Raw genomic sequence first — 24,245 nt, forward strand, 5'->3', positions numbered from 1 at the left:
TAAAAAATTCAATAAATGTGGTACTTGCAAAACGAAGGGACACGCAGCAGATGCACACACGACGAGGCTCACTGGAGTACAATACGACATAGGCAGGAAAATACTGTTCCCGCCCGGGATAGAACCGGGGACCTTCTGCGTCTGAAGCAGACGTGATAACCGCTACACTACGGAAACGACGGAGCCGAGGAGTCCATCCTTGTTCACTCGAACTTGCCTCAGCCTTTCTCTCATCCGCGAATGCACACACGACAGTTCTTTTGTCAGCCTGGAACCCATCGCAGCCGAGGGCTCAAGAAGTCTTCGGGGTTCTCGAGAGGGTGTCTGCCGTAGCGCCCCTAACGAGATAGCGGCGTTTCGCGCAGTCGTTATTGCAAGTCATATCAGCAAAAGCAATCACTTACTCAGCAGCAGGCAGTGCGAGCCCAGGGGCAGCTCTACATGAAGGTACCAATAGCCCAGGAAGGCCGCCGACCGCGGGAATTCGCGCCGCCCCCATCCCGCCAGCCTAAACGAGACTTCCAGAGCACCCTGGAAGACATCGAGGGACTGGAATAACTGGCATTCGCCGTGCCACAAGCTCGTTGGTCTAGGGGTATGATTCCTGCTTAGGGTGCAGGTGGTCCCGAGTTCAAATCCTGGACGAGCCCTAGCGTTTTGTGCAAACTGATCACACGTCAGTGGCTGAGTCAGCGCAAAAAGCTCGCCGCCAATATCAAATGAATTTCTTATTTGATGTGAGCAATTGACACTCTGGTCCGACGCATGAAGGCAATTACGAAGGTTTCGGGTACAGATGGTAGCAGATGCATGTTAGTAAGTCTTGCTTAAAGTGATGAAAAAGTGTTTCCGCCCGGGATCGAACCGGGGACCTTCTGCGTGTTAGGCAGACGTGATGACCGCTACACCACGGAAACTGCTTGAGTGCACCTTACTTCACAGACAACTTGTAGTGATGTTGCCATCGTAACTAAAAAATTCAATAAATGTGGTACTTGCAAAACGAAGGGACATGCAGCAGATGCACACACGACGAGGCTCACTGGAGTACAATACGACATAGGCAGGAAAATACTGTTCCCGCCCGGGATAGAACCGGGGACCTTCTGCGTGTGAAGCAGACGTGATAACCGCTACACTACGGAAACGACGGAGCCGAGGAGTCCATCCTTGTTCACTCGAACTTGCCTCAGCCTTTCTCTCATCCGCGAATGCACACACGACAGTTCTTTTGTCAGCCTGGAACCCATCGCAGCCGAGGGCTCAAGAAGTCTTCGGGGTTCTCGAGAGGGTGTCTGCCGTAGCACCCCTAACGAGATAGCGGCGTTTCGCGCAGTCGTTATTGCAAGTCATATCAGCAAAAGCAATCACTTTCTCAGCAGCAGGCAGTGCGAGCCCAGGGGCAGCACTACATGAAGGTACCAATAGCCCAGGAAGGCCGCCGACCGCGGGAATTCGCGTCGCCCCCATCCCGCCAGCCTAAACGAGACTTCCAGAGCACCCTGGAAGACATCGAGGGACTGGAATAACTGGCATTCGCCGTGCCACAAGCTCGTTGGTCTAGGGGTATGATTCCTGCTTAGGGTGCAGGTGGTCCCGAGTTCAAATCCTGGACGAGCCCTAGCGTTTTGTGCAAACTGATCACACGTCAGTGGCTGAGTCAGCGCAAAAAGCTCGCCGCCAATGTCAAATGAATTTCTTATTTGATGTGAGGAATTGACACTCTGGTCCGACGCATGAAGGCAATTACGGAGGTTTCGGGTACAGATGGTAGCAGATGCATGTTAGTAAGTCTTGCTTAATGTGATGAAAAAGTGTTTCCGCCCGGGATCGAACCGGGGACCTTCTGCGTGTTAGCCAGACGTGACAACCGCCACACCACGGAAACTGCTTGAGTGCACCTTACTTCACAGACAACTTGTAGTGATGTTGCCATCGTAACTAAAAAATTCAATAAATGTGGTACTTGCAAAACGAAGGGACATGCAGCAGATGCACACACGACGAGGCTCACTGGAGTACAATACGACATAGGCAGGAAAATACTGTTCCCGCCCGGGATAGAACCGGGGACCTTCTGCGTCTGAAGCAGACGTGATAACCGCTACACTACGGAAACGACGGAGCCGAGGAGTCCATCCTTGTTCACTCGAACTTGCCTCAGCCTTTCTCTCATCCGCGAATGCACACACGACAGTTCTTTTGTCAGCCTGGAACCCATCGCAGCCGAGGGCTCAAGAAGTCTTCGGGGTTCTCGAGAGGGTGTCTGCCGTAGCACCCCTAACGAGATAGCGGCGTTTCGCGCAGTCGTTATTGCAAGTCATATCAGCAAAAGCAATCACTTTCTCAGCAGCAGGCAGTGCGAGCCCAGGGGCACCTCTACATGAAGGTACCAATAGCCCAGGAAGGCCGCCGACCGCGGGAATTCGCGCCGCCCTCATCCCGCTAGCCTAAACGAGACTTCCAGAGCACCCTGGAAGACATCGAGGGACTGGAATAACTGGCATTCGACGTGCCACAGGGCTCGTTGGTCTAGGGGTATGATTCCTGCTTAGGGTGCAGGAGGTCCCGGGTTCAAATCCCGGACGAGCCCTAGCGTTTTGTGCAAACTGATCGCACGTCAGTGGCTGAGTCAGCGCAAAAAGCTCGCCGCCAATATCAAATGAATTTCTTATTTGATGTGAGCAATTGACACTCTGGTCCGACGCATGAAGGCAATTACGAAGGTTTCGGGTACAGATGGTAGCAGATGCATGTTAGTAAGTCTTGCTTAAAGTGATGAAAAAGTGTTTCCGCCCGGGATCGAACCGGGGACCTTCTGCGTGTTAGGCAGACGTGATGACCGCTACACCACGGAAACTGCTTGAGTGCACCTTACTTCACAGACAACCTGTAGTGATGTTGCCATCGTAACTAAAAAATTCAATAAATGTGGTACTTGCAAAACGAAGGGACATGCAGCAGATGCACACACGACGAGGCTCACTGGAGTACAATACGACATAGGCAGGAAAATACTGTTCCCGCCCGGGAAAGAACCAGGGACCTTCTGCGTGTGAAGCAGACGTGATAACCGCTACACTACGGAAACGACGGAGCCGAGGAGTCCATCCTTGTTCACTCGAACTTGCCTCAGCCTTTCTCTCATCCGCGAATGCACACACGACAGTTCTTTTGTCAGCCTGGAACCCATCGCAGCCGAGGGCTCAAGAAGTCTTCGGGGTTCTCGAGAGGGTGTCTGCCGTAGCGCCCCTAACGAGATAGCGGCGTTTCGCGCAGTCGTTATTGCAAGTCATATCAGCAAAAGCAATCACTTACTCAGCAGCAGGCAGTGCGAGCCCAGGGGCAGCTCTACATGAAGGTACCAATAGCCCAGGAAGGCCGCCGACCGCGGGAATTCGCGCCGCCCCCATCCCGCCAGCCTAAACGAGACTTCCAGAGCACCCTGGAAGACATCGAGGGACTGGAATAACTGGCATTCGCCGTGCCACAAGCTCGTTGGTCTAGGGGTATGATTCCTGCTTAGGGTGCAGGTGGTCCCGAGTTCAAATCCTGGACGAGCCCTAGCGTTTTGTGCAAACTGATCACACGTCAGTGGCTGAGTCAGCGCAAAAAGCTCGCCGCCAATGTCAAATGAATTTCTTATTTGATGTGAGGAATTGACACTCTGGTCCGACGCATGAAGGCAATTACGGAGGTTTCGGGTACAGATGGTAGCAGATGCATGTTAGTAAGTCTTGCTTAATGTGATGAAAAAGTGTTTCCGCCCGGGATCGAACCGGGGACCTTCTGCGTGTTAGCCAGACGTGACAACCGCCACACCACGGAAACTGCTTGAGTGCACCTTACTTCACAGACAACTTGTAGTGATGTTGCCATCGTAACTAAAAAATTCAATAAATGTGGTACTTGCAAAACGAAGGGACATGCAGCAGATGCACACACGACGAGGCTCACTGGAGTACAATACGACATAGGCAGGAAAATACTGTTCCCGCCCGGGATAGAACCGGGGACCTTCTGCGTCTGAAGCAGACGTGATAACCGCTACACTACGGAAACGACGGAGCCGAGGAGTCCATCCTTGTTCACTCGAACTTGCCTCAGCCTTTCTCTCATCCGCGAATGCACACACGACAGTTCTTTTGTCAGCCTGGAACCCATCGCAGCCGAGGGCTCAAGAAGTCTTCGGGGTTCTCGAGAGGGTGTCTGCCGTAGCGCCCCTAACGAGATAGCGGCGTTTCGCGCAGTCGTTATTGCAAGTCATATCAGCAAAAGCAATCACTTTCTCAGCAGCAGGCAGTGCGAGCCCAGGGGCAGCTCTACATGAAGGTACCAATAGCCCAGGAAGGCCGCCGACCGCGGGAATTCGCGCCGCCCCCATCCCGCCAGCCTAAACGAGACTTCCAGAGCACCCTGGAAGACATCGAGGGACTGGAATAACTGGCATTCGACGTGTCACAGGGCTCGTTGGTCTAGGGGTATGATTCCTGCTTAGGGTGCAGGAGGTCCCGGGTTCAAATCCCGGACGAGCCCTAGCGTTTCGTGCAAACTGATCGCACGTCAGTGGCTGAGTCAGCGCAAAAAGCTCGCCGCCAATGTCAAATGAATTTCTTATTTGATGTGAGGAATTGACACTCTGGTCCGACGCATGAAGGCAATTACGAAGGTTTCGGGTACAGATGGTAGCAGATGCATGTTAGTAAGTCTTGCTTAAAGTGATGAAAAAGTGTTTCCGCCCGGGATCGAACCGGGGACCTTCTGCGTGTTAGGCAGACGTGATAACCGCTACACCACGGAAACTGCTTGAGTGCTCCTTACTTCACAGACAACTTGTAGTGATGTTGCCATTGTAACTAAAAAATTCAATAAATGTGGTACTTGCAAAACGAAGGGACATGCAGCAGATGCACACACGACGAGGCTCACTGAGGTACAATACGACATAGGCAGGAAAATACTGTTCCCGCCCGGGATAGAACCGGGGACCTTCTGCGTGTGAAGCAGACGTGATAACCGCTACACTACGGAAACGACGGAGCCGAGGAGTCCATCCTTGTTCACTCGAACTTGCCTCAGCCTTTCTCTCATCCGCGAATGCACACACGACAGTTCTTTTGTCAGCCTGGAACCCATCGCAGCCGAGGGCTCAAGAAGTCTTCGGGGTTCTCGAGAGGGTGTCTGCCGTAGCGCCCCTAACGAGATAGCGGCGTTTCGCGCAGTCGTTATTGCAAGTCATATCAGCAAAAGCAATCACTTTCTCAGCAGCAGGCAGTGCGAGCCCAGGGGCAGCTCTACATGAAGGTACCAATAGCCCAGGAAGGCCGCCGACCGCGGGAATTCGCGCCGCCCCCATCCCGCCAGCCTAAACGAGACTTCCAGAGCACCCTGGAAGACATCGAGGGACTGGAATAACTGGCATTCGACGTGTCACAGGGCTCGTTGGTCTAGGGGTATGATTCCTGCTTAGGGTGCAGGAGGTCCCGGGTTCAAATCCCGGACGAGCCCTAGCGTTTCCTGCAAACTGATCGCACGTCAGTGGCTGAGTCAGCGCAAAAAGCTCGCCGCCAATGTCAAATGAATTTCTTATTTGATGTGAGGAATTGACACTCTGGTCCGACGCATGAAGGCAATTACGAAGGTTTCGGGTACAGATGGTAGCAGATGCATGTTAGTAAGTCTTGCTTAAAGTGATGAAAAAGTGTTTCCGCCCGGGATCGAACCGGGGACCTTCTGCGTGTTAGGCAGACGTGATAACCGCTACACCACGGAAACTGCTTGAGTGCTCCTTACTTCACAGACAACTTGTAGTGATGTTGCCATTGTAACTAAAAAATTCAATAAATGTGGTACTTGCAAAACGAAGGGACATGCAGCAGATGCACACACGACGAGGCTCACTGAGGTACAATACGACATAGGCAGGAAAATACTGTTCCCGCCCGGGATAGAACCGGGGACCTTCTGCGTGTGAAGCAGACGTGATAACCGCTACACTACGGAAACGACGGAGCCGAGGAGTCCATCCTTGTTCACTCGAACTTGCCTCAGCCTTTCTCTCATCCGCGAATGCACACACGACAGTTCTTTTGTCAGCCTGGAACCCATCGCAGCCGAGGGCTCAAGAAGTCTTCGGGGTTCTCGAGAGGGTGTCTGCCGTAGCGCCCCTAACGAGATAGCGGCGTTTCGCGCAGTCGTTATTGCAAGTCATATCAGCAAAAGCAATCACTTTCTCAGCAGCAGGCAGTGCGAGCCCAGGGGCAGCTCTACATGAAGGTACCAATAGCCCAGGAAGGCCGCCGACCGCGGGAATTCGCGCCGCCCCCCTCCCGCCAGCCTAAACGAGACTTCCAGAGCACCCTGGAAGACATCGAGGGACTGGAATAACTGGCATTCGCCGTGCCACAAGCTCGTTGGTCTAGGGGTATGAATCCTGCTTAGGGTGCAGGTGCTCCCGGGTTCAAATCCTGGACGAGCCCTAGCGTTTTGTGCAAACTGATCACACGTCAGTGGCTGAGTCAGCGCAAAAAGCTCGCCGCCAATGTCAAATGAATTTCTTATTTGATGTGAGCAATTGACACTCTGGTCCGACGCATGAAGGCAATTACGGAGGTTTCGGGTACAGATGGTAGCAGATGCATGTTAGTAAGTCTTGCTTAATGTGATGAAAAAGTGTTTCCGCCCGGGATCGAACCGGGGACCTTCTGCGTGTTAGGCAGACGTGACAACCGCCACACCACGGAAACTGCTTGAGTGCACCTTACTTCACAGACAACTTGTATTGATGTTGCCATCGTAACTAAAAAATTCAATAAATGTGGTACTTGCAAAACGAAGGGACATGCAGCAGATGCACACACGACGAGGCTCACTGAGGTACAATACGACATAGGCAGGAAAATACTGTTCCCGCCCGGGATAGAACCGGGGACCTTCTGCGTGTGAAGCAGACGTGATAACCGCTACACTACGGAAACGACGGAGCCGAGGAGTCCATCCTTGTTCACTCGAACTTGCCTCAGCCTTTCTCTCATCCGCGAATGCACACACGACAGTTCTTTTGTCAGCCTGGAACCCATCGCAGCCGAGGGCTCAACAAATATTCGGGGTTCTCGAGAGGGTGTCTGCCGTAGCGCCCCTAACGAGATAGCGGCGTTTCGCGCAGTCGTTATTGCAAGTCATATCAGCAAAAGCAATCACTTTCTCAGCAGCAGGCAGTGCGAGCCCAGGGGCAGCTCTACATGAAGGTACCAATAGCCCAGGAAGGCCGCCGACCGCGGGAATTCGCGCCGCCCCCATCCCGCCAGCCTAAACGAGACTTCCAGAGCACCCTGGAAGACATCGAGGGACTGGAATAACTGGCATTCGCCGTGCCACAAGCTCGTTGGTCTAGGGGTATGATTCCTGCTTAGGGTGCAGGTGGTCCCGGGTTCAAATCCTGGACGAGCCCTAGCGTTTTGTGCAAACTGATCACACGTCAGTGGCTGAGTCAGCGCAAAAAGCTCGCCGCCAATGTCAAATGAATTTCTTATTTGATGTGAGCAATTGACACTCTGGTCCGACGCATGAAGGCAATTACGGAGGTTTCGGGTACAGATGGTAGCAGATGCATGTTAGTAAGTCTTGCTTAATGTGATGAAAAAGTGTTTCCGCCCGGGATCGAACCGGGGACCTTCTGCGTGTTAGGCAGACGTGACAACCGCCACACCACGGAAACTGCTTGAGTGCACCTTACTTCACAGACAACTTGTATTGATGTTGCCATCGTAACTAAAAAATTCAATAAATGTGGTACTTGCAAAACGAAGGGACATGCAGCAGATGCACACACGACGAGGCTCACTGGAGTACAATACGACATAGGCAGGAAAATACTGTTCCCGCCCGGGATAGAACCGGGGACCTTCTGCGTGTGAAGCAGACGTGATAACCGCTACACTACGGAAACGACGGAGCCGAGGAGTCCATCCTTGTTCACTCGAACTTGCCTCAGCCTTTCTCTCATCCGCGAATGCACACACGACAGTTCTTTTGTCAGCCTGGAACCCATCGCAGCCGAGGGCTCAACAAGTATTCGGGGTTCTCGAGAGGGTGTCTGCCGTAGCGCCCCTAACGAGATAGCGGCGTTTCGCGCAGTCGTTATTGCAAGTCATATCAGCAAAAGCAATCACTTTCTCAGCAGCAGGCAGTGCGAGCCCAGGGGCAGCTCTACATGAAGGTACCAATAGCCCAGGAAGGCCGCCGACCGCGGGAATTCGCGCCGCCCCCATCCCGCCAGCCTAAACGAGACTTCCAGAGCACCCTGGAAGACATCGAGGGACTGGAATAACTGGCATTCGACGTGCCACAGGGCTAGTTGGTCTAGGGGTATGATTCCTGCTTAGGGTGCAGGATGTCCCGTGTTCAAATCCTGGACGAGCCCTAGCGTTTTGTGCAAACTGATCGCACGTCAGTGGCTGAGTCAGCGCAAAAAGCTCGCCGCCAATGTCAAATGAATTTCTTATTTGATGTGAGCAATTGACACTCTGGTCCGACGCATGAAGGCAATTACGAAGGTTTCGGGTACAGATGGTAGCAGATGCATGTTAGTAAGTCTTGCTTAAAGTGATGAAAAAGTGTTTCCGCCCGGGATCGAACCGGGGACCTTCTGCGTGTTAGGCAGACGTGACAACCGCCACACCACGGAAACTGCTTGAGTGCACCTTACTTCACAGACAACTTGTATTGATGTTGCCATTGTAACTAAAAAATTCAATAAATGTGGTACTTGCAAAACGAAGGGACATGCAGCAGATGCACACACGACGAGGCTCACTGGAGTACAATACGACATAGGCAGGAAAATACTGTTCCCGCCCAGGAAAGAACCGGGGACCTTCTGCGTGTGAAGCAGACGTGATAACCGCTACACTACGGAAACGACGGAGCCGAGGAGTCCATCCTTGTTCACTCGAACTTGCCTCAGCCTTTCTCTCATCCGCGAATGCACACACGACAGTTCTTTTGTCAGCCTGGAACCCATCGCAGCCGAGGGCTCAAGAAGTCTTCGGGGTTCTCGAGAGGGTGTCTGCCGTAGCGCCCCTAACGAGATAGCGGCGTTTCGCGCAGTCGTTATTGCAAGTCATATCAGCAAAAGCAATCACTTACTCAGCAGCAGGCAGTGCGAGCCCAGGGGCAGCTCTACATGAAGGTACCAATAGCCCAGGAAGGCCGCCGACCGCGGGAATTCGCGCCGCCCCCATCCCGCCAGCCTAAACGAGACTTCCAGAGCACCCTGGAAGACATCGAGGGACTGGAATAACTGGCATTCGCCGTGCCACAAGCTCGTTGGTCTAGGGGTATGATTCCTGCTTAGGGTGCAGGTGGTCCCGAGTTCAAATCCTGGACGAGCCCTAGCGTTTTGTGCAAACTGATCACACGTCAGTGGCTGAGTCAGCGCAAAAAGCTCGCCGCCAATGTCAAATGAATTTCTTATTTGATGTGAGGAATTGACACTCTGGTCCGACGCATGAAGGCAATTACGGAGGTTTCGGGTACAGATGGTAGCAGATGCATGTTAGTAAGTCTTGCTTAATGTGATGAAAAAGTGTTTCCGCCCGGGATCGAACCGGGGACCTTCTGCGTGTTAGCCAGACGTGACAACCGCCACACCACGGAAACTGCTTGAGTGCACCTTACTTCACAGACAACTTGTAGTGATGTTGCCATCGTAACTAAAAAATTCAATAAATGTGGTACTTGCAAAACGAAGGGACATGCAGCAGATGCACACACGACGAGGCTCACTGGAGTACAATACGACATAGGCAGGAAAATACTGTTCCCGCCCGGGATAGAACCGGGGACCTTCTGCGTGTGAAGCAGACGTGATAACCGCTACACTACGGAAACGACGGAGCCGAGGAGTCCATCCTTGTTCACTCGAACTTGCCTCAGCCTTTCTCTCATCCGCGAATGCACACACGACAGTTCTTTTGTCAGCCTGGAACCCATCGCAGCCGAGGGCTCAAGAAGTCTTCGGGGTTCTCGAGAGGGTGTCTGCCGTAGCGCCCCTAACGAGATAGCGGCGTTTCGCGCAGTCGTTATTGCAAGTCATATCAGCAAAAGCAATCACTTTCTCAGCAGCAGGCAGTGCGAGCCCAGGGGCAGCTCTACATGAAGGTACCAATAGCCCAGGAAGGCCGCCGACCGCGGGAATTCGCGCCGCCCCCATCCCGCCAGCCTAAACGAGACTTCCAGAGCACCCTGGAAGACATCGAGGGACTGGAATAACTGGCATTCGACGTGTCACAGGGCTCGTTGGTCTAGGGGTATGATTCCTGCTTAGGGTGCAGGAGGTCCCGGGTTCAAATCCCGGACGAGCCCTAGCGTTTCGTGCAAACTGATCGCACGTCAGTGGCTGAGTCAGCGCAAAAAGCTCGCCGCCAATGTCAAATGAATTTCTTATTTGATGTGAGGAATTGACACTCTGGTCCGACGCATGAAGGCAATTACGAAGGTTTCGGGTACAGATGGTAGCAGATGCATGTTAGTAAGTCTTGCTTAAAGTGATGAAAAAGTGTTTCCGCCCGGGATCGAACCGGGGACCTTCTGCGTGTTAGGCAGACGTGATAACCGCTACACCACGGAAACTGCTTGAGTGCTCCTTACTTCACAGACAACTTGTAGTGATGTTGCCATTGTAACTAAAAAATTCAATAAATGTGGTACTTGCAAAACGAAGGGACATGCAGCAGATGCACACACGACGAGGCTCACTGAGGTACAATACGACATAGGCAGGAAAATACTGTTCCCGCCCGGGATAGAACCGGGGACCTTCTGCGTGTGAAGCAGACGTGATAACCGCTACACTACGGAAACGACGGAGCCGAGGAGTCCATCCTTGTTCACTCGAACTTGCCTCAGCCTTTCTCTCATCCGCGAATGCACACACGACAGTTCTTTTGTCAGCCTGGAACCCATCGCAGCCGAGGGCTCAAGAAGTCTTCGGGGTTCTCGAGAGGGTGTCTGCCGTAGCGCCCCTAACGAGATAGCGGCGTTTCGCGCAGTCGTTATTGCAAGTCATATCAGCAAAAGCAATCACTTTCTCAGCAGCAGGCAGTGCGAGCCCAGGGGCAGCTCTACATGAAGGTACCAATAGCCCAGGAAGGCCGCCGACCGCGGGAATTCGCGCCGCCCCCATCCCGCCAGCCTAAACGAGACTTCCAGAGCACCCTGGAAGACATCGAGGGACTGGAATAACTGGCATTCGCCGTGCCACAAGCTCGTTGGTCTAGGGGTATGAATCCTGCTTAGGGTGCAGGTGGTCCCGGGTTCAAATCCTGGACGAGCCCTAGCGTTTTGTGCAAACTGATCACACGTCAGTGGCTGAGTCAGCGCAAAAAGCTCGCCGCCAATGTCAAATGAATTTCTTATTTGATGTGAGCAATTGACACTCTGGTCCGACGCATGAAGGCAATTACGGAGGTTTCGGGTACAGATGGTAGCAGATGCATGTTAGTAAGTCTTGCTTAATGTGATGAAAAAGTGTTTCCGCCCGGGATCGAACCGGGGACCTTCTGCGTGTTAGGCAGACGTGACAACCGCCACACCACGGAAACTGCTTGAGTGCACCTTACTTCACAGACAACTTGTATTGATGTTGCCATCGTAACTAAAAAATTCAATAAATGTGGTACTTGCAAAACGAAGGGACATGCAGCAGATGCACACACGACGAGGCTCACTGAGGTACAATACGACATAGGCAGGAAAATACTGTTCCCGCCCGGGATAGAACCGGGGACCTTCTGCGTGTGAAGCAGACGTGATAACCGCTACACTACGGAAACGACGGAGCCGAGGAGTCCATCCTTGTTCACTCGAACTTGCCTCAGCCTTTCTCCCTATCTGCGAATGCACACACGACAGTTCTTTTGTCAGCCTGGAACCCATCGCAGCCGAGGGCTCAACAAATATTCGGGGTTCTCGAGAGGGTGTCTGCCGTAGCGCCCCTAACGAGATAGCGGCGTTTCGCGCAGTCGTTATTGCAAGTCATATCAGCAAAAGCAATCACTTTCTCAGCAGCAGGCAGTGCGAGCCCAGGGGCAGCTCTACATGAAGGTACCAATAGCCCAGGAAGGCCGCCGACCGCGGGAATTCGCGCCGCCCCCATCCCGCCAGCCTAAACGAGACTTCCAGAGCACCCTGGAAGACATCGAGGGACTGGAATAACTGGCATTCGCCGTGCCACAAGCTCGTTGGTCTAGGGGTATGATTCCTGCTTAGGGTGCAGGTGGTCCCGGGTTCAAATCCTGGACGAGCCCTAGCGTTTTGTGCAAACTGATCACACGTCAGTGGCTGAGTCAGCGCAAAAAGCTCGCCGCCAATGTCAAATGAATTTCTTATTTGATGTGAGCAATTGACACTCTGGTCCGACGCATGAAGGCAATTACGGAGGTTTCGGGTACAGATGGTAGCAGATGCATGTTAGTAAGTCTTGCTTAATGTGATGAAAAAGTGTTTCCGCCCGGGATCGAACCGGGGACCTTCTGCGTGTTAGGCAGACGTGACAACCGCCACACCACGGAAACTGCTTGAGTGCACCTTACTTCACAGACAACTTGTATTGATGTTGCCATCGTAACTAAAAAATTCAATAAATGTGGTACTTGCAAAACGAAGGGACATGCAGCAGATGCACACACGACGAGGCTCACTGGAGTACAATACGACATAGGCAGGAAAATACTGTTCCCGCCCGGGATAGAACCGGGGACCTTCTGCGTGTGAAGCAGACGTGATAACCGCTACACTACGGAAACGACGGAGCCGAGGAGTCCATCCTTGTTCACTCGAACTTGCCTCAGCCTTTCTCTCATCCGCGAATGCACACACGACAGTTCTTTTGTCAGCCTGGAACCCATCGCAGCCGAGGGCTCAACAAGTATTCGGGGTTCTCGAGAGGGTGTCTGCCGTAGCGCCCCTAACGAGATAGCGGCGTTTCGCGCAGTCGTTATTGCAAGTCATATCAGCAAAAGCAATCACTTTCTCAGCAGCAGGCAGTGCGAGCCCAGGGGCAGCTCTACATGAAGGTACCAATAGCCCAGGAAGGCCGCCGACCGCGGGAATTCGCGCCGCCCCCATCCCGCCAGCCTAAACGAGACTTCCAGAGCACCCTGGAAGACATCGAGGGACTGGAATAACTGGCATTCGACGTGCCACAGGGCTAGTTGGTCTAGGGGTATGATTCCTGCTTAGGGTGCAGGATGTCCCGTGTTCAAATCCTGGACGAGCCCTAGCGTTTTGTGCAAACTGATCGCACGTCAGTGGCTGAGTCAGCGCAAAAAGCTCGCCGCCAATGTCAAATGAATTTCTTATTTGATGTGAGCAATTGACACTCTGGTCCGACGCATGAAGGCAATTACGAAGGTTTCGGGTACAGATGGTAGCAGATGCATGTTAGTAAGTCTTGCTTAAAGTGATGAAAAAGTGTTTCCGCCCGGGATCGAACCGGGGACCTTCTGCGTGTTAGGCAGACGTGACAACCGCCACACCACGGAAACTGCTTGAGTGCACCTTACTTCACAGACAACTTGTATTGATGTTGCCATTGTAACTAAAAAATTCAATAAATGTGGTACTTGCAAAACGAAGGGACATGCAGCAGATGCACACACGACGAGGCTCACTGGAGTACAATACGACATAGGCAGGAAAATACTGTTCCCGCCCAGGAAAGAACCGGGGACCTTCTGCGTGTGAAGCAGACGTGATAACCGCTACACTACGGAAACGACGGAGCCGAGGAGTCCATCCTTGTTCACTCGAACTTGCCTCAGCCTTTCTCTCATCCGCGAATGCACACACGACAGTTCTTTTGTCAGCCTGGAACCCATCGCAGCCGAGGGCTCAAGAAGTCTTCGGGGTTCTCGAGAGGGTGTCTGCCGTAGCGCCCCTAACGAGATAGCGGCGTTTCGCGCAGTCGTTATTGCAAGTCATATCAGCAAAAGCAATCACTTACTCAGCAGCAGGCAGTGCGAGCCCAGGGGCAGCTCTACATGAAGGTACCAATAGCCCAGGAAGGCCGCCGACCGCGGGAATTCGCGCCGCCCCCATCCCGCCAGCCTAAACGAGACTTCCAGAGCACCCTGGAAGACATCGAGGGACTGGAATAACTGGCATTCGCCGTGCCACAAGCTCGTTGGTCTAGGGGTATGATTCCTGCTTAGGGTGCAGGTGGTCCCGAGTTCAAATCCTGGACGAGCCCTAGCGTTTTGTGCAAACTGATCACACGTCAGTGGCTGAGTCAGCGCAAAAAGCTCGCCGCCAATGTCAAATGAATTTCTTATTTGATGTGAGGAATTGACACTCTGGTCCGACGCATGAAGGCAATTACGGAGGTTTCGGGTACAGATGGTAGCAGATGCATGTTAGTAAGTCTTGCTTAATGTGATGAAAAAGTGTTTCCGCCCGGGATCGAACCGGGGACCTTCTGCGTGTTAGCCAGACGTGACAACCGCCACACCACGGAAACTGCTTGAGTGCACCTTACTTCACAGACAACTTGTAGTGATGTTGCCATCGTAACTAAAAAATTCAATAAATGTGGTACTTGCAAAACGAAGGGACATGCAGCAGATGCACACACGACGAGGCTCACTGGAGTACAATACGACATTGGCAGGAAAATACTGTTCCCGCCCGGGATAGAACCGGGGACCTTCTGCGTGTGAAGCAGACGTGATAACCGCTACACTACGGAAACGACGGAGCCGAGGAGTCCATCCTTGTTCACTCGAACTTGCCTCAGCCTTTCTCTCATCCGCGAATGCACACACGACAGTTCTTTTGTCAGCCTGGAACCCATCGCAGCCGAGGGCTCAAGAAGTCTTCGGGGTTCTCGAGAGGGTGTCTGCCGTAGCGCCCCTAACGAGATAGCGGCGTTTCGCGCAGTCGTTATTGCAAGTCATATCAGCAAAAGCAATCACTTTCTCAGCAGCAGGCAGTGCGAGCCCAGGGGCAGCTCTACATGAAGGTACCAATAGCCCAGGAAGGCCGCCGACCGCGGGAATTCGCGCCGCCCCCATCCCGCCAGCCTAAACGAGACTTCCAGAGCACCCTGGAAGACATCGAGGGACTGGAATAACTGGCATTCGACGTGTCACAGGGCTCGTTGGTCTAGGGGTATGATTCCTGCTTAGGGTGCAGGAGGTCCCGGGTTCAAATCCCGGACGAGCCCTAGCGTTTCGTGCAAACTGATCGCACGTCAGTGGCTGAGTCAGCGCAAAAAGCTCGCCGCCAATGTCAAATGAATTTCTTATTTGATGTGAGGAATTGACACTCTGGTCCGACGCATGAAGGCAATTACGAAGGTTTCGGGTACAGATGGTAGCAGATGCATGTTAGTAAGTCTTGCTTAAAGTGATGAAAAAGTGTTTCCGCCCGGGATCGAACCGGGGACCTTCTGCGTGTTAGGCAGACGTGATAACCGCTACACCACGGAAACTGCTTGAGTGCTCCTTACTTCACAGACAACTTGTAGTGATGTTGCCATTGTAACTAAAAAATTCAATAAATGTGGTACTTGCAAAACGAAGGGACATGCAGCAGATGCACACACGACGAGGCTCACTGAGGTACAATACGACATAGGCAGGAAAATACTGTTCCCGCCCGGGATAGAACCGGGGACCTTCTGCGTGTGAAGCAGACGTGATAACCGCTACACTACGGAAACGACGGAGCCGAGGAGTCCATCCTTGTTCACTCGAACTTGCCTCAGCCTTTCTCTCATCCGCGAATGCACACACGACAGTTCTTTTGTCAGCCTGGAACCCATCGCAGCCGAGGGCTCAAGAAGTCTTCGGGGTTCTCGAGAGGGTGTCTGCCGTAGCGCCCCTAACGAGATAGCGGCGTTTCGCGCAGTCGTTATTGCAAGTCATATCAGCAAAAGCAATCACTTTCTCAGCAGCAGGCAGTGCGAGCCCAGGGGCAGCTCTACATGAAGGTACCAATAGCCCAGGAAGGCCGCCGACCGCGGGAATTCGCGCCGCCCCCATCCCGCCAGCCTAAACGAGACTTCCAGAGCACCCTGGAAGACATCGAGGGACTGGAATAACTGGCATTCGCCGTGCCACAAGCTCGTTGGTCTAGGGGTATGAATCCTGCTTAGGGTGCAGGTGGTCCCGGGTTCAAATCCTGGACGAGCCCTAGCGTTTTGTGCAAACTGATCACACGTCAGTGGCTGAGTCAGCGCAAAAAGCTCGCCGCCAATGTCAAATGAATTTCTTATTTGATGTGAGCAATTGACACTCTGGTCCGACGCATGAAGGCAATTACGGAGGTTTCGGGTACAGATGGTAGCAGATGCATGTTAGTAAGTCTTGCTTAATGTGATGAAAAAGTGTTTCCGCCCGGGATCGAACCGGGGACCTTCTGCGTGTTAGGCAGACGTGACAACCGCCACACCACGGAAACTGCTTGAGTGCACCTTACTTCACAGACAACTTGTATTGATGTTGCCATCGTAACTAAAAAATTCAATAAATGTGGTACTTGCAAAACGAAGGGACATGCAGCAGATGCACACACGACGAGGCTCACTGAGGTACAATACGACATAGGCAGGAAAATACTGTTCCCGCCCGGGATAGAACCGGGGACCTTCTGCGTGTGAAGCAGACGTGATAACCGCTACACTACGGAAACGACGGAGCCGAGGAGTCCATCCTTGTTCACTCGAACTTGCCTCAGCCTTTCTCTCATCCGCGAATGCACACACGACAGTTCTTTTGTCAGCCTGGAACCCATCGCAGCCGAGGGCTCAACAAATATTCGGGGTTCTCGAGAGGGTGTCTGCCGTAGCGCCCCTAACGAGATAGCGGCGTTTCGCGCAGTCGTTATTGCAAGTCATATCAGCAAAAGCAATCACTTTCTCAGCAGCAGGCAGTGCGAGCCCAGGGGCAGCTCTACATGAAGGTACCAATAGCCCAGGAAGGCCGCCGACCGCGGGAATTCGCGCCGCCCCCATCCCGCCAGCCTAAACGAGACTTCCAGAGCACCCTGGAAGACATCGAGGGACTGGAATAACTGGCATTCGCCGTGCCACAAGCTCGTTGGTCTAGGGGTATGATTCCTGCTTAGGGTGCAGGTGGTCCCGGGTTCAAATCCTGGACGAGCCCTAGCGTTTTGTGCAAACAGATCACACGTCAGTGGCTGAGTCAGCGCAAAAAGCTCGCCGCCAATGTCAAATGAATTTCTTATTTGATGTGAGCAATTGACACTCTGGTCCGACGCATGAAGGCAATTACGGAGGTTTCGGGTACAGATGGTAGCAGATGCATGTTAGTAAGTCTTGCTTAATGTGATGAAAAAGTGTTTCCGCCCGGGATCGAACCGGGGACCTTCTGCGTGTTAGGCAGACGTGACAACCGCCACACCACGGAAACTGCTTGAGTGCACCTTACTTCACAGACAACTTGTATTGATGTTGCCATCGTAACTAAAAAATTCAATAAATGTGGTACTTGCAAAACGAAGGGACATGCAGCAGATGCACACACGACGAGGCTCACTGGAGTACAATACGACATAGGCAGGAAAATACTGTTCCCGCCCGGGATAGAACCGGGGACCTTCTGCGTGTGAAGCAGACGTGATAACCGCTACACTACGGAAACGACGGAGCCGAGGAGTCCATCCTTGTTCACTCGAACTTGCCTCAGCCTTTCTCTCATCCGCGAATGCACACACGACAGTTCTTTTGTCAGCCTGGAACCCATCGCAGCCGAGGGCTCAACAAGTATTCGGGGTTCTCGAGAGGGTGTCTGCCGTAGCGCCCCTAACGAGATAGCGGCGTTTCGCGCAGTCGTTATTGCAAGTCATATCAGCAAAAGCAATCACTTTCTCAGCAGCAGGCAGTGCGAGCCCAGGGGCAGCTCTACATGAAGGTACCAATAGCCCAGGAAGGCCGCCGACCGCGGGAATTCGCGCCGCCCCCATCCCGCCAGCCTAAACGAGACTTCCAGAGCACCCTGGAAGACATCGAGGGACTGGAATAACTGGCATTCGACGTGCCACAGGGCTAGTTGGTCTAGGGGTATGATTCCTGCTTAGGGTGCAGGATGTCCCGTGTTCAAATCCTGGACGAGCCCTAGCGTTTTGTGCAAACTGATCGCACGTCAGTGGCTGAGTCAGCGCAAAAAGCTCGCCGCCAATGTCAAATGAATTTCTTATTTGATGTGAGGAATTGACACTCTGGTCCGACGCATGAAGGCAATTACGAAGGTTTCGGGTACAGATGGTAGCAGATGCATGTTAGTAAGTCTTGCTTAAAGTGATGAAAAAGTGTTTCCGCCCGGGATCGAACCGGGGACCTTCTGCGTGTTAGGCAGACGTGACAACCGCCACACCACGGAAACTGCTTGAGTGCACCTTACTTCACAGACAACTTGTATTGATGTTGCCATCGTAACTAAAAAATTCAATAAATGTGGTACTTGCAAAACGAAGGGACATGCAGCAGATGCACACACGACGAGGCTCACTGAGGTACAATACGACATAGGCAGGAAAATACTGTTCCCGCCCGGGATAGAACCGGGGACCTTCTGCGTGTGAAGCAGACGTGATAACCGCTACACTACGGAAACGACGGAGCCGAGGAGTCCATCCTTGTTCACTCGAACTTGCCTCAGCCTTTCTCTCATCCGCGAATGCACACACGACAGTTCTTTTGTCAGCCTGGAACCCATCGCAGCCGAGGGCTCAACAAATATTCGGGGTTCTCGAGAGGGTGTCTGCCGTAGCGCCCCTAACGAGATAGCGGCGTTTCGCGCAGTCGTTATTGCAAGTCATATCAGCAAAAGCAATCACTTTCTCAGCAGCAGGCAGTGCGAGCCCAGGGGCAGCTCTACATGAAGGTACCAATAGCCCAGGAAGGCCGCCGACCGCGGGAATTCGCGCCGCCCCCATCCCGCCAGCCTAAACGAGACTTCCAGAGCACCCTGGAAGACATCGAGGGACTGGAATAACTGGCATTCGCCGTGCCACAAGCTCGTTGGTCTAGGGGTATGAATCCTGCTTAGGGTGCAGGTGGTCCCGGGTTCAAATCCTGGACGAGCCCTAGCGTTTTGTGCAAACTGATCACACGTCAGTGGCTGAGTCAGCGCAAAAAGCTCGCCGCCAATGTCAAATGAATTTCTTATTTGATGTGAGCAATTGACACTCTGGTCCGACGCATGAAGGCAATTACGGAGGTTTCGGGTACAGATGGTAGCAGATGCATGTTAGTAAGTCTTGCTTAATGTGATGAAAAAGTGTTTCCGCCCGGGATCGAACCGGGGACCTTCTGCGTGTTAGGCAGACGTGACAACCGCCACACCACGGAAACTGCTTGAGTGCACCTTACTTCACAGACAACTTGTATTGATGTTGCCATCGTAACTAAAAAATTCAATAAATGTGGTACTTGCAAAACGAAGGGACATGCAGCAGATGCACACACGACGAGGCTCACTGAGGTACAATACGACATAGGCAGGAAAATACTGTTCCCGCCCGGGATAGAACCGGGGACCTTCTGCGTGTGAAGCAGACGTGATAACCGCTACACTACGGAAACGACGGAGCCGAGGAGTCCATCCTTGTTCACTCGAACTTGCCTCAGCCTTTCTCTCATCCGCGAATGCACACACGACAGTTCTTTTGTCAGCCTGGAACCCATCGCAGCCGAGGGCTCAACAAATATTCGGGGTTCTCGAGAGGGTGTCTGCCGTAGCGCCCCTAACGAGATAGCGGCGTTTCGCGCAGTCGTTATTGCAAGTCATATCAGCAAAAGCAATCACTTTCTCAGCAGCAGGCAGTGCGAGCCCAGGGGCAGCTCTACATGAAGGTACCAATAGCCCAGGAAGGCCGCCGACCGCGGGAATTCGCGCCGCCCCCATCCCGCCAGCCTAAACGAGACTTCCAGAGCACCCTGGAAGACATCGAGGGACTGGAATAACTGGCATTCGCCGTGCCACAAGCTCGTTGGTCTAGGGGTATGAATCCTGCTTAGGGTGCAGGTGGTCCCGGGTTCAAATCCTGGACGAGCCCTAGCGTTTTGTGCAAACTGATCACACGTCAGTGGCTGAGTCAGCGCAAAAAGCTCGCCGCCAATGTCAAATGAATTTCTTATTTGATGTGAGCAATTGACACTCTGGTCCGACGCATGAAGGCAATTACGGAGGTTTCGGGTACAGATGGTAGCAGATGCATGTTAGTAAGTCTTGCTTAATGTGATGAAAAAGTGTTTCCGCCCGGGATCGAACCGGGGACCTTCTGCGTGTTAGGCAGACGTGACAACCGCCACACCACGGAAACTGCTTGAGTGCACCTTACTTCACAGACAACTTGTATTGATGTTGCCATCGTAACTAAAAAATTCAATAAATGTGGTACTTGCAAAACGAAGGGACATGCAGCAGATGCACACACGACGAGGCTCACTGAGGTACAATACGACATAGGCAGGAAAATACTGTTCCCGCCCGGGATAGAACCGGGGACCTTCTGCGTGTGAAGCAGACGTGATAACCGCTACACTACGGAAACGACGGAGCCGAGGAGTCCATCCTTGTTCACTCGAACTTGCCTCAGCCTTTCTCTCATCCGCGAATGCACACACGACAGTTCTTTTGTCAGCCTGGAACCCATCGCAGCCGAGGGCTCAACAAATATTCGGGGTTCTCGAGAGGGTGTCTGCCGTAGCGCCCCTAACGAGATAGCGGCGTTTCGCGCAGTCGTTATTGCAAGTCATATCAGCAAAAGCAATCACTTTCTCAGCAGCAGGCAGTGCGAGCCCAGGGGCAGCTCTACATGAAGGTACCAATAGCCCAGGAAGGCCGCCGACCGCGGGAATTCGCGCCGCCCCCATCCCGCCAGCCTAAACGAGACTTCCAGAGCACCCTGGAAGACATCGAGGGACTGGAATAACTGGCATTCGACGTGCCACAGGGCTAGTTGGTCTAGGGGTATGATTCCTGCTTAGGGTGCAGGATGTCCCGTGTTCAAATCCTGGACGAGCCCTAGCGTTTTGTGCAAACTGATCGCACGTCAGTGGCTGAGTCAGCGCAAAAAGCTCGCCGCCAATGTCAAATGAATTTCTTATTTGATGTGAGCAATTGACACTCTGGTCCGACGCATGAAGGCAATTACGAAGGTTTCGGGTACAGATGGTAGCAGATGCATGTTAGTAAGTCTTGCTTAAAGTGATGAAAAAGTGTTTCCGCCCGGGATCGAACCGGGGACCTTCTGCGTGTTAGGCAGACGTGATAACCGCTACACCACGGAAACTGCTTGAGTGCACCTTACTTCACAGACAACTTGTAGTGATGTTGCCATCGTAACTAAAAAATTCAATAAATGTGGTACTTGCAAAACGAAGGGACATGCAGCAGATGCACACACGACGAGGCTCACTGGAGTACAATACGGCATAGGCAGGAAAATACTGTTCCCGCCCGGGATCGAACCGGGGACCTTCTGCGTGTGAAGCAGACGTGATAACCGCTACACTACGGAAACGACGGAGCCGAGGAGTCCATCCTTGTCCACTCGAACTTGCCTCAGCCTTTCTCTCATCCGCGAATGCACACACGACAGTTCTTTTGTCAGCCTGGAACCCATCGCAGCCGAGGGCTCAAGAAGTCTTCGGGGTTCTCGAGAGGGTGTCTGCCGTAGCACCCCTAACGAGATAGCGGCGTTTTGCGCAATCGTTATTGCAAGTCATATCAGCAAAAGCAATCACTTTCTCAGCAGCAGGCAGTGCGAGCCCAGGGGCACCTCTACATGAAGGTACCAATAGCCCAGGAAGGCCGCCGACCGCGGGAATTCGCGCCGCCCCCATCCCGCTAGCCTAAACGAGACTTCCAGAGCACCCTGGAAGACATCGAGGGACTGGAATAACTGGCATTCGACGTGCCACAGGGCTCGTTGGTCTAGGGGTATGATTCCTGCTTAGGGTGCAGGTGGTCCCGGGTTCAAATCCCGGACGAGCCCTAGCGTTTTGTGCAAACTGATCGCACGTCAGTGGCTGAGTCAGCGCAAAAAGCTCGCCGCCAATATCAAATGAATTTCTTATTTGATGTGAGCAATTGACACTCTGGTCCGACGCATGAAGGCAATTACGAAGGTTTCGGGTACAGATGGTAGCAGATGCATGTTAGTAAGTCTTGCTTAAAGTGATGAAAAAGTGTTTCCGCCCGGGATCGAACCGGGGACCTTCTGCGTGTTAGGCAGACGTGATGACCGCTACACCACGGAAACTGCTTGAGTGCACCTTACTTCACAGACAACTTGTAGTGATGTTGCCATCGTAACTAAAAAATTCAATAAATGTGGTACTTGCAAAACGAAGGGACATGCAGCAGATGCACACACGACGAGGCTCACTGGAGTACAATACGACATAGGCAGGAAAATACTGTTCCCGCCCGGGATAGAACCGGGGACCTTCTGCGTGTGAAGCAGACGTGATAACCGCTACACTACGGAAACGACGGAGTCGAGGAGTCCATCCTTGTTCACTCGAACTTGCCTCAGCCTTTCTCTCATCCGCGAATGCACACACGACAGTTCTTTTGTCAGCCTGGAACCCATCGCAGCCGAGGGCTCAAGAAGTCTTCGGGGTTCTCGAGAGGGTGTCTGCCGTAGCGCCCCTAACGAGATAGCGGCGTTTCGCGCAGTCGTTATTGCAAGTCATATCAGCAAAAGCAATCACTTACTCAGCAGCAGGCAGTTCGAGCCCAGGGGCAGCTCTACATGAAGGTACCAATAGCCCAGGAAGGCCGCCGACCGCGGGAATTCGCGCCGCCCCCATCCCGCCAGCCTAAACGAGACTTCCAGAGCACCCTGGAAGACATCGAGGGACTGGAATAACTGGCATTCGCCGTGCCACAAGCTCGTTGGTCTAGGGGTATGATTCCTGCTTAGGGTGCAGGTGGTCCCGGGTTCAAATCCTGGACGAGCCCTAGCGTTTTGTGCAAACTGATCACACGTCAGTGGCTGAGTCAGCGCAAAAAGCTCGCCGCCAATGTCAAATGAATTTCTTATTTGATGTGAGGAATTGACACTCTGGTCCGACGCATGAAGGCAATTACGGAGGTTTCGGGTACAGATGGTAGCAGATGCATGTTAGTAAGTCTTGCTTAATGTGATGAAAAAGTGTTTCCGCCCGGGATCGAACCGGGGACCTTCTGCGTGTTAGCCAGACGTGACAACCGCCACACCACGGAAACTGCTTGAGTGCACCTTACTTCACAGACAACTTGTAGTGATGTTGCCATCGTAACTAAAAAATTCAATAAATGTGGTACTTGCAAAACGAAGGGACATGCAGCAGATGCACACACGACGAGGCTCACTGGAGTACAATACGACATAGGCAGGAAAATACTGTTCCCGCCCGGGATAGAACCGGGGACCTTCTGCGTGTGAAGCAGACGTGATAACCGCTACACTACGGAAACGACGGAGCCGAGGAGTCCATCCTTGTTCACTCGAACTTGCCTCAGCCTTTCTCTCATCCGCGAATGCACACACGACAGTTCTTTTGTCAGCCTGGAACCCATCGCAGCCGAGGGCTCAACAAGTATTCGGGGTTCTCGAGAGGGTGTCTGCCGTAGCGCCCCTAACGAGATAGCGGCGTTTCGCGCAGTCGTTATTGCAAGTCATATCAGCAAAAGCAATCACTTTCTCAGCAGCAGGCAGTGCGAGCCCAGGGGCAGCTCTACATGAAGGTACCAATAGCCCAGGAAGGCCGCCGACCGCGGGAATTCGCGCCGCCCCCATCCCGCCAGCCTAAACGAGACTTCCAGAGCACCCTGGAAGACATCGAGGGACTGGAATAACTGGCATTCGACGTGTCACAGGGCTCGTTGGTCTAGGGGTATGATTCCTGCTTAGGGTGCAGGAGGTCCCGGGTTCAAATCCCGGACGAGCCCTAGCGTTTCGTGCAAACTGATCGCACGTCAGTGGCTGAGTCAGCGCAAAAAGCTCGCCGCCAATGTCAAATGAATTTCTTATTTGATGTGAGGAATTGACACTCTGGTCCGACGCATGAAGGCAATTACGAAGGTTTCGGGTACAGATGGTAGCAGATGCATGTTAGTAAGTCTTGCTTAAAGTGATGAAAAAGTGTTTCCGCCCGGGATCGAACCGGGGACCTTCTGCGTGTTAGGCAGACGTGACAACCGCCACACCACGGAAACTGCTTGAGTGCA

The 24,245-nt window shown here is 52.9% G+C and overlaps 59 non-coding genes across 59 annotated transcripts; 11 read left to right on the forward strand and 48 right to left on the reverse strand.

Moving 5' to 3' along the window:
* Positions 1-104: 104 nt before the first annotated feature.
* On the reverse strand, positions 105-177 carry Trnal-cag (transfer RNA leucine (anticodon CAG)). Its single transcript has one exon. It is a non-coding gene; the product is annotated as a tRNA-Leu (tRNA).
* A 667-nt stretch (positions 178-844) lies between these two features.
* Positions 845-917, reverse strand: Trnav-aac (transfer RNA valine (anticodon AAC)). The gene has a single exon. It is a non-coding gene; the product is annotated as a tRNA-Val (tRNA).
* A 158-nt stretch (positions 918-1,075) lies between these two features.
* Trnav-cac (transfer RNA valine (anticodon CAC)) lies at positions 1,076-1,148 on the reverse strand. Its single transcript has one exon. It is a non-coding gene; the product is annotated as a tRNA-Val (tRNA).
* A 667-nt stretch (positions 1,149-1,815) lies between these two features.
* Positions 1,816-1,888, reverse strand: Trnav-aac (transfer RNA valine (anticodon AAC)). The gene has a single exon. It is a non-coding gene; the product is annotated as a tRNA-Val (tRNA).
* A 158-nt stretch (positions 1,889-2,046) lies between these two features.
* Positions 2,047-2,119, reverse strand: Trnal-cag (transfer RNA leucine (anticodon CAG)). The gene has a single exon. It is a non-coding gene; the product is annotated as a tRNA-Leu (tRNA).
* A 402-nt stretch (positions 2,120-2,521) lies between these two features.
* On the forward strand, positions 2,522-2,593 carry Trnap-agg (transfer RNA proline (anticodon AGG)). The gene has a single exon. It is a non-coding gene; the product is annotated as a tRNA-Pro (tRNA).
* A 194-nt stretch (positions 2,594-2,787) lies between these two features.
* Trnav-aac (transfer RNA valine (anticodon AAC)) lies at positions 2,788-2,860 on the reverse strand. The gene has a single exon. It is a non-coding gene; the product is annotated as a tRNA-Val (tRNA).
* A 158-nt stretch (positions 2,861-3,018) lies between these two features.
* On the reverse strand, positions 3,019-3,091 carry Trnav-cac (transfer RNA valine (anticodon CAC)). Its single transcript has one exon. It is a non-coding gene; the product is annotated as a tRNA-Val (tRNA).
* Positions 3,092-3,758: 667 nt separating this feature from the next.
* On the reverse strand, positions 3,759-3,831 carry Trnav-aac (transfer RNA valine (anticodon AAC)). The gene has a single exon. It is a non-coding gene; the product is annotated as a tRNA-Val (tRNA).
* A 158-nt stretch (positions 3,832-3,989) lies between these two features.
* Positions 3,990-4,062, reverse strand: Trnal-cag (transfer RNA leucine (anticodon CAG)). The gene has a single exon. It is a non-coding gene; the product is annotated as a tRNA-Leu (tRNA).
* A 402-nt stretch (positions 4,063-4,464) lies between these two features.
* Positions 4,465-4,536, forward strand: Trnap-agg (transfer RNA proline (anticodon AGG)). The gene has a single exon. It is a non-coding gene; the product is annotated as a tRNA-Pro (tRNA).
* Positions 4,537-4,730: 194 nt separating this feature from the next.
* On the reverse strand, positions 4,731-4,803 carry Trnav-aac (transfer RNA valine (anticodon AAC)). Its single transcript has one exon. It is a non-coding gene; the product is annotated as a tRNA-Val (tRNA).
* A 158-nt stretch (positions 4,804-4,961) lies between these two features.
* Positions 4,962-5,034, reverse strand: Trnav-cac (transfer RNA valine (anticodon CAC)). The gene has a single exon. It is a non-coding gene; the product is annotated as a tRNA-Val (tRNA).
* Positions 5,035-5,436: 402 nt separating this feature from the next.
* Trnap-agg (transfer RNA proline (anticodon AGG)) lies at positions 5,437-5,508 on the forward strand. Its single transcript has one exon. It is a non-coding gene; the product is annotated as a tRNA-Pro (tRNA).
* Positions 5,509-5,702: 194 nt separating this feature from the next.
* Positions 5,703-5,775, reverse strand: Trnav-aac (transfer RNA valine (anticodon AAC)). Its single transcript has one exon. It is a non-coding gene; the product is annotated as a tRNA-Val (tRNA).
* A 158-nt stretch (positions 5,776-5,933) lies between these two features.
* Positions 5,934-6,006, reverse strand: Trnav-cac (transfer RNA valine (anticodon CAC)). The gene has a single exon. It is a non-coding gene; the product is annotated as a tRNA-Val (tRNA).
* A 667-nt stretch (positions 6,007-6,673) lies between these two features.
* On the reverse strand, positions 6,674-6,746 carry Trnav-aac (transfer RNA valine (anticodon AAC)). Its single transcript has one exon. It is a non-coding gene; the product is annotated as a tRNA-Val (tRNA).
* Positions 6,747-6,904: 158 nt separating this feature from the next.
* Positions 6,905-6,977, reverse strand: Trnav-cac (transfer RNA valine (anticodon CAC)). Its single transcript has one exon. It is a non-coding gene; the product is annotated as a tRNA-Val (tRNA).
* Positions 6,978-7,378: 401 nt separating this feature from the next.
* Positions 7,379-7,450, forward strand: Trnap-agg (transfer RNA proline (anticodon AGG)). Its single transcript has one exon. It is a non-coding gene; the product is annotated as a tRNA-Pro (tRNA).
* Positions 7,451-7,644: 194 nt separating this feature from the next.
* Positions 7,645-7,717, reverse strand: Trnav-aac (transfer RNA valine (anticodon AAC)). Its single transcript has one exon. It is a non-coding gene; the product is annotated as a tRNA-Val (tRNA).
* Positions 7,718-7,875: 158 nt separating this feature from the next.
* Positions 7,876-7,948, reverse strand: Trnav-cac (transfer RNA valine (anticodon CAC)). The gene has a single exon. It is a non-coding gene; the product is annotated as a tRNA-Val (tRNA).
* Positions 7,949-8,616: 668 nt separating this feature from the next.
* On the reverse strand, positions 8,617-8,689 carry Trnav-aac (transfer RNA valine (anticodon AAC)). The gene has a single exon. It is a non-coding gene; the product is annotated as a tRNA-Val (tRNA).
* Positions 8,690-9,587: 898 nt separating this feature from the next.
* On the reverse strand, positions 9,588-9,660 carry Trnav-aac (transfer RNA valine (anticodon AAC)). The gene has a single exon. It is a non-coding gene; the product is annotated as a tRNA-Val (tRNA).
* A 158-nt stretch (positions 9,661-9,818) lies between these two features.
* On the reverse strand, positions 9,819-9,891 carry Trnav-cac (transfer RNA valine (anticodon CAC)). Its single transcript has one exon. It is a non-coding gene; the product is annotated as a tRNA-Val (tRNA).
* A 402-nt stretch (positions 9,892-10,293) lies between these two features.
* Positions 10,294-10,365, forward strand: Trnap-agg (transfer RNA proline (anticodon AGG)). Its single transcript has one exon. It is a non-coding gene; the product is annotated as a tRNA-Pro (tRNA).
* A 194-nt stretch (positions 10,366-10,559) lies between these two features.
* On the reverse strand, positions 10,560-10,632 carry Trnav-aac (transfer RNA valine (anticodon AAC)). Its single transcript has one exon. It is a non-coding gene; the product is annotated as a tRNA-Val (tRNA).
* Positions 10,633-10,790: 158 nt separating this feature from the next.
* On the reverse strand, positions 10,791-10,863 carry Trnav-cac (transfer RNA valine (anticodon CAC)). The gene has a single exon. It is a non-coding gene; the product is annotated as a tRNA-Val (tRNA).
* A 667-nt stretch (positions 10,864-11,530) lies between these two features.
* Trnav-aac (transfer RNA valine (anticodon AAC)) lies at positions 11,531-11,603 on the reverse strand. The gene has a single exon. It is a non-coding gene; the product is annotated as a tRNA-Val (tRNA).
* Positions 11,604-11,761: 158 nt separating this feature from the next.
* On the reverse strand, positions 11,762-11,834 carry Trnav-cac (transfer RNA valine (anticodon CAC)). The gene has a single exon. It is a non-coding gene; the product is annotated as a tRNA-Val (tRNA).
* Positions 11,835-12,236: 402 nt separating this feature from the next.
* Positions 12,237-12,308, forward strand: Trnap-agg (transfer RNA proline (anticodon AGG)). The gene has a single exon. It is a non-coding gene; the product is annotated as a tRNA-Pro (tRNA).
* Positions 12,309-12,502: 194 nt separating this feature from the next.
* On the reverse strand, positions 12,503-12,575 carry Trnav-aac (transfer RNA valine (anticodon AAC)). Its single transcript has one exon. It is a non-coding gene; the product is annotated as a tRNA-Val (tRNA).
* A 158-nt stretch (positions 12,576-12,733) lies between these two features.
* Trnav-cac (transfer RNA valine (anticodon CAC)) lies at positions 12,734-12,806 on the reverse strand. Its single transcript has one exon. It is a non-coding gene; the product is annotated as a tRNA-Val (tRNA).
* A 668-nt stretch (positions 12,807-13,474) lies between these two features.
* Positions 13,475-13,547, reverse strand: Trnav-aac (transfer RNA valine (anticodon AAC)). The gene has a single exon. It is a non-coding gene; the product is annotated as a tRNA-Val (tRNA).
* An 898-nt stretch (positions 13,548-14,445) lies between these two features.
* Trnav-aac (transfer RNA valine (anticodon AAC)) lies at positions 14,446-14,518 on the reverse strand. The gene has a single exon. It is a non-coding gene; the product is annotated as a tRNA-Val (tRNA).
* A 158-nt stretch (positions 14,519-14,676) lies between these two features.
* On the reverse strand, positions 14,677-14,749 carry Trnav-cac (transfer RNA valine (anticodon CAC)). Its single transcript has one exon. It is a non-coding gene; the product is annotated as a tRNA-Val (tRNA).
* Positions 14,750-15,151: 402 nt separating this feature from the next.
* Positions 15,152-15,223, forward strand: Trnap-agg (transfer RNA proline (anticodon AGG)). The gene has a single exon. It is a non-coding gene; the product is annotated as a tRNA-Pro (tRNA).
* Positions 15,224-15,417: 194 nt separating this feature from the next.
* Positions 15,418-15,490, reverse strand: Trnav-aac (transfer RNA valine (anticodon AAC)). Its single transcript has one exon. It is a non-coding gene; the product is annotated as a tRNA-Val (tRNA).
* Positions 15,491-15,648: 158 nt separating this feature from the next.
* Trnav-cac (transfer RNA valine (anticodon CAC)) lies at positions 15,649-15,721 on the reverse strand. The gene has a single exon. It is a non-coding gene; the product is annotated as a tRNA-Val (tRNA).
* Positions 15,722-16,388: 667 nt separating this feature from the next.
* On the reverse strand, positions 16,389-16,461 carry Trnav-aac (transfer RNA valine (anticodon AAC)). Its single transcript has one exon. It is a non-coding gene; the product is annotated as a tRNA-Val (tRNA).
* Positions 16,462-16,619: 158 nt separating this feature from the next.
* Trnav-cac (transfer RNA valine (anticodon CAC)) lies at positions 16,620-16,692 on the reverse strand. Its single transcript has one exon. It is a non-coding gene; the product is annotated as a tRNA-Val (tRNA).
* Positions 16,693-17,093: 401 nt separating this feature from the next.
* Trnap-agg (transfer RNA proline (anticodon AGG)) lies at positions 17,094-17,165 on the forward strand. The gene has a single exon. It is a non-coding gene; the product is annotated as a tRNA-Pro (tRNA).
* A 194-nt stretch (positions 17,166-17,359) lies between these two features.
* On the reverse strand, positions 17,360-17,432 carry Trnav-aac (transfer RNA valine (anticodon AAC)). The gene has a single exon. It is a non-coding gene; the product is annotated as a tRNA-Val (tRNA).
* A 158-nt stretch (positions 17,433-17,590) lies between these two features.
* Trnav-cac (transfer RNA valine (anticodon CAC)) lies at positions 17,591-17,663 on the reverse strand. Its single transcript has one exon. It is a non-coding gene; the product is annotated as a tRNA-Val (tRNA).
* A 668-nt stretch (positions 17,664-18,331) lies between these two features.
* Positions 18,332-18,404, reverse strand: Trnav-aac (transfer RNA valine (anticodon AAC)). The gene has a single exon. It is a non-coding gene; the product is annotated as a tRNA-Val (tRNA).
* Positions 18,405-18,562: 158 nt separating this feature from the next.
* Positions 18,563-18,635, reverse strand: Trnav-cac (transfer RNA valine (anticodon CAC)). The gene has a single exon. It is a non-coding gene; the product is annotated as a tRNA-Val (tRNA).
* A 667-nt stretch (positions 18,636-19,302) lies between these two features.
* On the reverse strand, positions 19,303-19,375 carry Trnav-aac (transfer RNA valine (anticodon AAC)). The gene has a single exon. It is a non-coding gene; the product is annotated as a tRNA-Val (tRNA).
* A 158-nt stretch (positions 19,376-19,533) lies between these two features.
* On the reverse strand, positions 19,534-19,606 carry Trnav-cac (transfer RNA valine (anticodon CAC)). Its single transcript has one exon. It is a non-coding gene; the product is annotated as a tRNA-Val (tRNA).
* A 667-nt stretch (positions 19,607-20,273) lies between these two features.
* Positions 20,274-20,346, reverse strand: Trnav-aac (transfer RNA valine (anticodon AAC)). Its single transcript has one exon. It is a non-coding gene; the product is annotated as a tRNA-Val (tRNA).
* Positions 20,347-20,504: 158 nt separating this feature from the next.
* On the reverse strand, positions 20,505-20,577 carry Trnav-cac (transfer RNA valine (anticodon CAC)). The gene has a single exon. It is a non-coding gene; the product is annotated as a tRNA-Val (tRNA).
* Positions 20,578-21,245: 668 nt separating this feature from the next.
* Trnav-aac (transfer RNA valine (anticodon AAC)) lies at positions 21,246-21,318 on the reverse strand. The gene has a single exon. It is a non-coding gene; the product is annotated as a tRNA-Val (tRNA).
* Positions 21,319-21,476: 158 nt separating this feature from the next.
* Trnav-cac (transfer RNA valine (anticodon CAC)) lies at positions 21,477-21,549 on the reverse strand. Its single transcript has one exon. It is a non-coding gene; the product is annotated as a tRNA-Val (tRNA).
* Positions 21,550-21,951: 402 nt separating this feature from the next.
* On the forward strand, positions 21,952-22,023 carry Trnap-agg (transfer RNA proline (anticodon AGG)). Its single transcript has one exon. It is a non-coding gene; the product is annotated as a tRNA-Pro (tRNA).
* Positions 22,024-22,217: 194 nt separating this feature from the next.
* Trnav-aac (transfer RNA valine (anticodon AAC)) lies at positions 22,218-22,290 on the reverse strand. Its single transcript has one exon. It is a non-coding gene; the product is annotated as a tRNA-Val (tRNA).
* A 158-nt stretch (positions 22,291-22,448) lies between these two features.
* On the reverse strand, positions 22,449-22,521 carry Trnav-cac (transfer RNA valine (anticodon CAC)). The gene has a single exon. It is a non-coding gene; the product is annotated as a tRNA-Val (tRNA).
* Positions 22,522-22,922: 401 nt separating this feature from the next.
* On the forward strand, positions 22,923-22,994 carry Trnap-agg (transfer RNA proline (anticodon AGG)). Its single transcript has one exon. It is a non-coding gene; the product is annotated as a tRNA-Pro (tRNA).
* A 194-nt stretch (positions 22,995-23,188) lies between these two features.
* Trnav-aac (transfer RNA valine (anticodon AAC)) lies at positions 23,189-23,261 on the reverse strand. The gene has a single exon. It is a non-coding gene; the product is annotated as a tRNA-Val (tRNA).
* A 158-nt stretch (positions 23,262-23,419) lies between these two features.
* Positions 23,420-23,492, reverse strand: Trnav-cac (transfer RNA valine (anticodon CAC)). Its single transcript has one exon. It is a non-coding gene; the product is annotated as a tRNA-Val (tRNA).
* A 402-nt stretch (positions 23,493-23,894) lies between these two features.
* On the forward strand, positions 23,895-23,966 carry Trnap-agg (transfer RNA proline (anticodon AGG)). The gene has a single exon. It is a non-coding gene; the product is annotated as a tRNA-Pro (tRNA).
* A 194-nt stretch (positions 23,967-24,160) lies between these two features.
* On the reverse strand, positions 24,161-24,233 carry Trnav-aac (transfer RNA valine (anticodon AAC)). Its single transcript has one exon. It is a non-coding gene; the product is annotated as a tRNA-Val (tRNA).
* Positions 24,234-24,245: the final 12 nt, after the last annotated feature.

The sequence above is a fragment of the Schistocerca cancellata genome, chromosome 2, assembly GCF_023864275.1.
Source record: "Schistocerca cancellata isolate TAMUIC-IGC-003103 chromosome 2, iqSchCanc2.1, whole genome shotgun sequence".
NCBI lineage: Eukaryota > Metazoa > Arthropoda > Insecta > Orthoptera > Acrididae > Schistocerca > Schistocerca cancellata.